At 34.2% G+C, this 6,452-nt stretch overlaps 1 long non-coding RNA gene across 1 annotated transcript; it reads left to right on the top strand.

Annotated features, from left to right (window-relative positions):
* The first annotated feature begins 3,850 nt into the window (after positions 1 to 3,850).
* Positions 3,851 to 4,948, top strand: LOC136827678 (uncharacterized). Its single transcript, XR_010849839.1, has 2 exons — positions 3,851 to 3,996; positions 4,192 to 4,948. It is a non-coding gene; the product is annotated as an uncharacterized lncRNA (long non-coding RNA).
* Positions 4,949 to 6,452: the final 1,504 nt, after the last annotated feature.

The raw sequence follows: 6,452 nt of genomic DNA, 5'->3' as shown, positions 1-6,452 counted from the left end.
AAACCAGACCACTGAGCTGATTAACAGCTCTCCTAGGGCTGGCCCGAAGGATTAGATTTATTTTACGTGGCTAAGAAAACTGGTTACCTAGCAACGGGACCTACAGCTTAATGTGGAATCCGAACCACATTATGACGAGAAATGAATTTCTATCACCAGAAATAAATTCTTCTTATTCTTCATTGGCCGGTCGGAGATTCGAACTCGCGGCCAGCAGAGTGCTAGCTGAGAACGGAACCCGCTCCCCCAACGAGGAACTACCGAAACGTCGAAGATGGAACGGTGAAAGTTTCTCTTCGGTGACGTAGCCCCCGTCGACAACTCCCTTCGTCCCAGTTGAAATCATAATACTGCTATTTCAAATGTACAATTAAAATCCTCTCTCTCCAGACAGCCAACGTCTTTGTGGAGGTTCCGACTATGGCTCCTATGCAGCTCAGACATTCGTAAGCAGGACAAATGCAGTTGCAGCATCGCTAGTTAGAAGATCGAGGGGGTTGGTGCAAATGCCGGTTGAATGGGGAAATCACTCGGCAACACCAGCACCGGCGCTTCGGTGATAGGTCATTACATATTGGCTTTGGGTCGTCGTACTCTCGCCCCGGCCCCCGGTTCAAATCTCTTCATAGGAAAACTGCCCTCTCGGTATCTCTCTCTACGTAAACACTGATTAGGAACACCGTTCAGGTATTCGGAGGTTTTTATTTGTATTTTTTAAAATTAATAAAATTTGATTAAATAATTGTGGATTTTAATTATACATTAGTTTAGTCTCGACATTGCGAATTTCTTAGCAAATTATTACAACTATTAATCACTTATTACTACTACTGCTGCTACTACTGCTACTCTTAATAATAATAATAATAATAATAATAATAATAATAATAATAATAATAATAATAATAATAATAATAATTATTATTATTATTATTATTATTATTATTATTATTATTATTATTATTATTATTATTATTATAAATTAAATTTCTTGCTTTACAAATGAGTCTGCCCTGCCTCCTGATAACGCACAGACATAGAAGTTATAGGTCCATCATAAGTGGATGTACAGTATAGCGACCAGGAAAGAGGCAAGTTACCATTGCCAGTAGTCAAAGGTAAGAAACAAACCTTACTGGGCCTAGATTGGTTAAGGTGAATAAAATTAGACTGGCCTAGTATTCTAAGGGTTACAGGTACAAAACAGAAGGGATGTCAATAACTAACCTAACCTCATGACATTACTATGTTTTAATGCTCACATACACATGTCGTACAAATATAAAAGACCATCTTTCCTCTTCCACAAGTAACAGTTGAGTACAGATAAATGAAACAGCATACTGTACACCACAATACCCTGCCTAGAGCTAAGGCTTACTGCATAGTGCAGGCGTTTGTTTCGTATTTCTGAAGTACGTCACTTAGGAGATTTAAAGATTCCTACAGAGGTACATGATACCAATATCACTGAGCAGATATTGAATAACTTGCAGAGAAATGACATTGCTGAGTGTTTTTCTAAAGCCTGCAATAGCATTGCTGTTATAAAATTAGTGATTTCATTTTTGGCAATAATTTTAGATGATCAGTCAAACACTTGCCTGTGCTAAAATTCATTTTTGAACAATTACAGTTAATGACTGAATAAATCTGATTATTCATCAGAGCTGGTAATATTGTCTTCTTTGTTAATTGTTCCCCTCAAAGTTATAGACTCTTGAGAGATAAGAAATTCTTAATACTGCCGGGGTACTCTACCATCAGGAGTGTGTCTCCAAACAGTTTACCCAGCGTCAGAACAAAACGACTCAAATTTTCTGATGTACATTAAGAATAAATATAAATCAATAGTGGTACTGACGGTGGGTGAAACTCACTTGAAACCATATTTTGATTGTAAATGCGAAAATTCAGTACACTTGTTGAGATGTACCAGGAATAATTGGCTTGGCCAGAAAGATACAAATAAAACAATGAGGTTCCCATGGTTCGCCTTTGATGGAAATCATATTTTAGAAAGTGAAATTCATTTTGCACCATTCAGCTCTGAAAAAAACTTGAAACATTATTATAAACTGTCATGAAAAGCGTTCTCCTCATCCATCTTTGAGAAACAAAGTGTTAATTTAGCTTTACAAATATTCAATGAGTATCTCATTCAAGCTTTACATACTAACTCTTGGAAAAAATCACTGTTTCCCATTTTATTGAGAAGTTGCAGATTATGTAAATTTTTTTTTGCATTACATTTGATGGACAATAATGAATGTAAAATCCCCATATAAAGGTCAAAGGTTAAATAATAAATATGCTTCTCCAATAAGTAATGAAGGTCATTGTACAGAAAAAATAGCAAAATTAATAATATTGGCCTCTAACGTTTTATTGAGTAATTATTGTTCCCAAGAAAATAACTATATTGTAGCTAACAAAAAGTTGAATACAAAGAAAAAATTAAAAACTTTAACTACCAAATAATAGCTGTATGTAAAATATAATAGAATAAAAAGAGAAATTTAGAAACTTCAACTACCAAATAATAGCTGTATGTAAAAGACAATAATTAAGTTATTTCATTCACATATAATAGAGTAAACCAATGCATTGCTGTCCTGTCATTTGACATTAACACTATGTATAAGCATTTTTTAATAAATGATAAACATGTTTGTACTTCGGTATATACTAATATTGTAACTGTAAATAAATTGTTTTGGTTCAGTAATTTCGATTAATCTCATAACCTGTGTTTCGAGTTAATGTTATTTGGTGTACACAAATTAGCGCAGACGAAAAAAAAAATAAGTAAATTAACTTATTACCATGAATGGTAAACAACAAATGGTCTATTTTAGTGACGTTTTGTTTACATTTCTTTCGCATTTCTGCCAAGGTAGTCAAAACTAGCGACTCGGACTAAATTTTCCACGTCACAAAACATCAAACAGGCCTTGTCTCTCGGTGGTCTTGGTTCGATCCACTGCTGATAGGACTTCTGTGTAGGTGTGTGAGGAGGCTAGTGTTGAAGTTCAAATATATATATATATATATATATATATATATATATATATATATATATATATATATATATACACACAATAACACACACACACACACACACACATATATATATATATATATATATATATATATATATATATATATATATATATATATATATATATACATATATATAAATGTTAAATTACAAATGTCGTTTACTATCCAGTTCGCTACTTCGGTTCGAGTCACTTAGGTACCAGATCATTATCACTTATAATTTCTTCGGGAATTATGGCGCGAATTGTATAAAAAACGACATTTGTAGCTTAATGTTTGTATAATGCCACGGTGATGCGACAGAATTCACATATATATACATACACACAATATATATACATACATACATACATATATATATATATATATATATATATATATATATATATATATATATATATATATATATATATATATATCACGTAAACAGCTACCCTTAACTATATATGCAGTCTTTTACAAGTATATAAACAAGGCCATATTTATTTTGGGAATACTCAGAGCGCGTTATAAACTTCATGAAGTACTCATCATGTCTTAACATACGGTAGCAGGAATAAAACTCATTCGACCCATAATTCTACCACGAAGATAACATATTTATACGACAAGGGCAAAACTACACTGATCTAAGAAGATTCCTACAATTCCTGCCCTCTCTGATATACAGTAGAGGGTTGTTTAGAGTTCTTTAGACTTCCTTGTCCGTTCCTGGTGTTCACCGTCCTTGGCTTTCGGCGTCCGGCCCTGGCTGATCTTCGAGTTACTATTTTCGACGGGGTGACTGATTAGTATCGCGGCTGGTAGCTTGGTGTCTGTGTTGTTAATTTTCATTCTTACGTTGATGTATTTACGTTGTCGGTTCGGCTGAAGTTTGATTCGTGTTGACACTCCGCTGGTGTTTTAGAAACCGTCCTACAAGGTCTTGGGATTGTAAGTTAATTATTTTGATTTACGTTTTTCAGTGTTAACCGGTTTTGGAACATTGTATATTCTTACAGTTTATTAATTTAGTTTTAAGTAATGACATCAGGATTGTTTTAATTAACGACTTTCGACGCAGGATTAATTTTCTTGTTCTCAGTATGCTAGTGGATGTGTATTAATGTTTTTGTTTTTATGTTTCAGGCTGTTTGATGTGTCACAGCAATGGTAAATGTGATACACGGGTCTAACAGGGACTTGAGCATCTCTACGTTCTACACGCCAATCTTCTTACGGTAAAATGAAGATGGGAGTAAATGGTAAGTTTTTGGTTTCTTTAGTAGCTTAAAGAAACTTCATTTTCAAATCGCCCACCCCTTCAGGGGGCGGCGCTCCTGTCGAGGTGGAGGTACTACCAAAAAGTTCAGAGAGTGGCGGAAACTAACTGTTCATTCTTGGTAACCGCCGTTAATGTTTTTTTTTTTTATTTTTAACCGAAGCATCCTTATTTGTATGAACGTAGATCATTTAGCCTTTATTGTAAATCAGTAGGTCTTTATAAAGTAGTTCTTAATCTTTCACGGTACTTGGATTTTAATTTTGTTTACGAATTCAAGAATAAAATTTTTCCGGCATGCACTGACTCCCACTTAACGTAACTTCTGATGTAAGACGTGTAGGGACCTATTGAGGAAAATTTATTGCTAGCCAGTCTGTCGCTCTGAATTTTTTTGTTTTCATTTTTTTTTGTGATGGTCGATTAAGGTTCGTGTTATGTTCGTCTACGTTTGCAGGATTTTGTCATATTTATTGGGATAGAATTATCCTGAGCTAAGTTTAGCTCTTATAACTGCGAACTGCATATGGAGGCTGGAGAGCATATGGTGGTCTAAGGTGCTTATTCTCACTCTATACTTTTGAACTATGCTGGTGTGTTGAGAAATAAATCCATGAAATTTTAGTTTCTTCTTCGTACTCTGGTGCTTTTAAATTACATTTCGTACTATTAAATAACTTTAATTCAGCAAGTTTAGTTTACGAAATATTTTTGAGTGCTGGCTATGGTGAGGTATGAATGGTAATTTTGTCCATCAGTGTTAAATGGATACTATCTATGCCACGGTTTTGATAATACTGACCATGAAGATAGTACTAGGCAGTTTCCTGTAGAATGCCCTTAGCGACTTTGTTAAATGGAACTGAAAAGCTTGTGGTAATTAAAGATTTAAACTGGAAAGGTTTGAAACCACCTTGTACTGGATGATAAACTGGAAATATAACTGGCATTGCTTTGGACCTTAGGCTGTATATAATTCGTTCCTGACCTCTTAACCCCATGAGTCTTCAGCCTTAATTGCTTGGTTCAGTAGCGCTGCCAGAATTTTTCTTACAAGATCCATTAGTTTTATTGTATAGTTTCTTTCCATTAACACCTGAAATGGAGAAAGAACGTTGGCCTAAACCGTGTATTGCTAGGTATTAAACGTTGGCAATGCTAGCAGTTTTTCAAGTTCCCGATTGGACAGTTTTTGTTGAAAAGGAAAAACTTTGAATTATATGAATTTGTTTTTAAAGCGGTTAGTTCATTCTCCAGATCTTTGGTCCCCAAAATAATTACAAGCAAGGCTGCTGTAAATAGTTTTATGGAAAAGAGAAAACGATGGATGTTCACAGCTGCAGGTATTCGAAAGTGCAAGTTTAAAGTGACGAAAGAAAGGTAACGGTGCGCTTTAGTTTTCACCGAGAGCGATGGATAATGACTGTTCATAGTGGAAAAATAACGTCACTTTCTGGCTATGCATTACGTATAGAGGTTTAATGAGATGCAGACTATTCGATGAGGAGATTGATTTTTAAAAGTTAAAAAGCAGTTCTGCTGAAAAATTGCAATAGGTAAGGAGTTGACCCATGAAAATTGTTTATAAATTAAATGAATGTCTAGTAGTTGAATGACGAAGATAGTTTAAGAACTAGATGGTGCATCCTTAGACATATTAACACATACAATGAAATAAAAATTTTAGTAACTTTGGGCAAAATTTGTATAAAAGTTCTTTGGAGGAACATTTAAGTGAATTTAGGACGTAAAATAAAAATTTCTTTCAGTACATGCGTAAATACAAGCGTGTACTGAAAGCTTTCTATTAAATTAAAGATAGACGATTCATGAAAAAAGTGAGGAAAACTCGAATTTCATATATTTTTTCATTATTGAATCTAGTTTGCTTAATTATATAATTGACTCAATTAAAAGAAACTTGAAAACTGGCATAGAGCGTGGTCCTTATTGTAGATAAACATTTAGGTTAGATTCAGCGTTATGAAAAGGTGATAAGTGACTTTTCGAAGGGTTTTAGCATTGTTCTTCGATCGTGTGGGAGGAGCCTGCTCATTAAATTTAGTTATGAACTAGTAAATCAGATTAAGATAATGATTAAACGCACAAACTACAAGTCTACGGTTAT

The sequence above is a fragment of the Macrobrachium rosenbergii genome, chromosome 42 (genome assembly GCF_040412425.1).
Source record: "Macrobrachium rosenbergii isolate ZJJX-2024 chromosome 42, ASM4041242v1, whole genome shotgun sequence".
In the NCBI taxonomy this organism is placed as follows: Eukaryota; Metazoa; Arthropoda; class Malacostraca; order Decapoda; family Palaemonidae; genus Macrobrachium; species Macrobrachium rosenbergii.
Note: the sequence above shows the minus strand (reverse complement) of the source record. Positions and strands in the feature narration are given on the sequence as shown.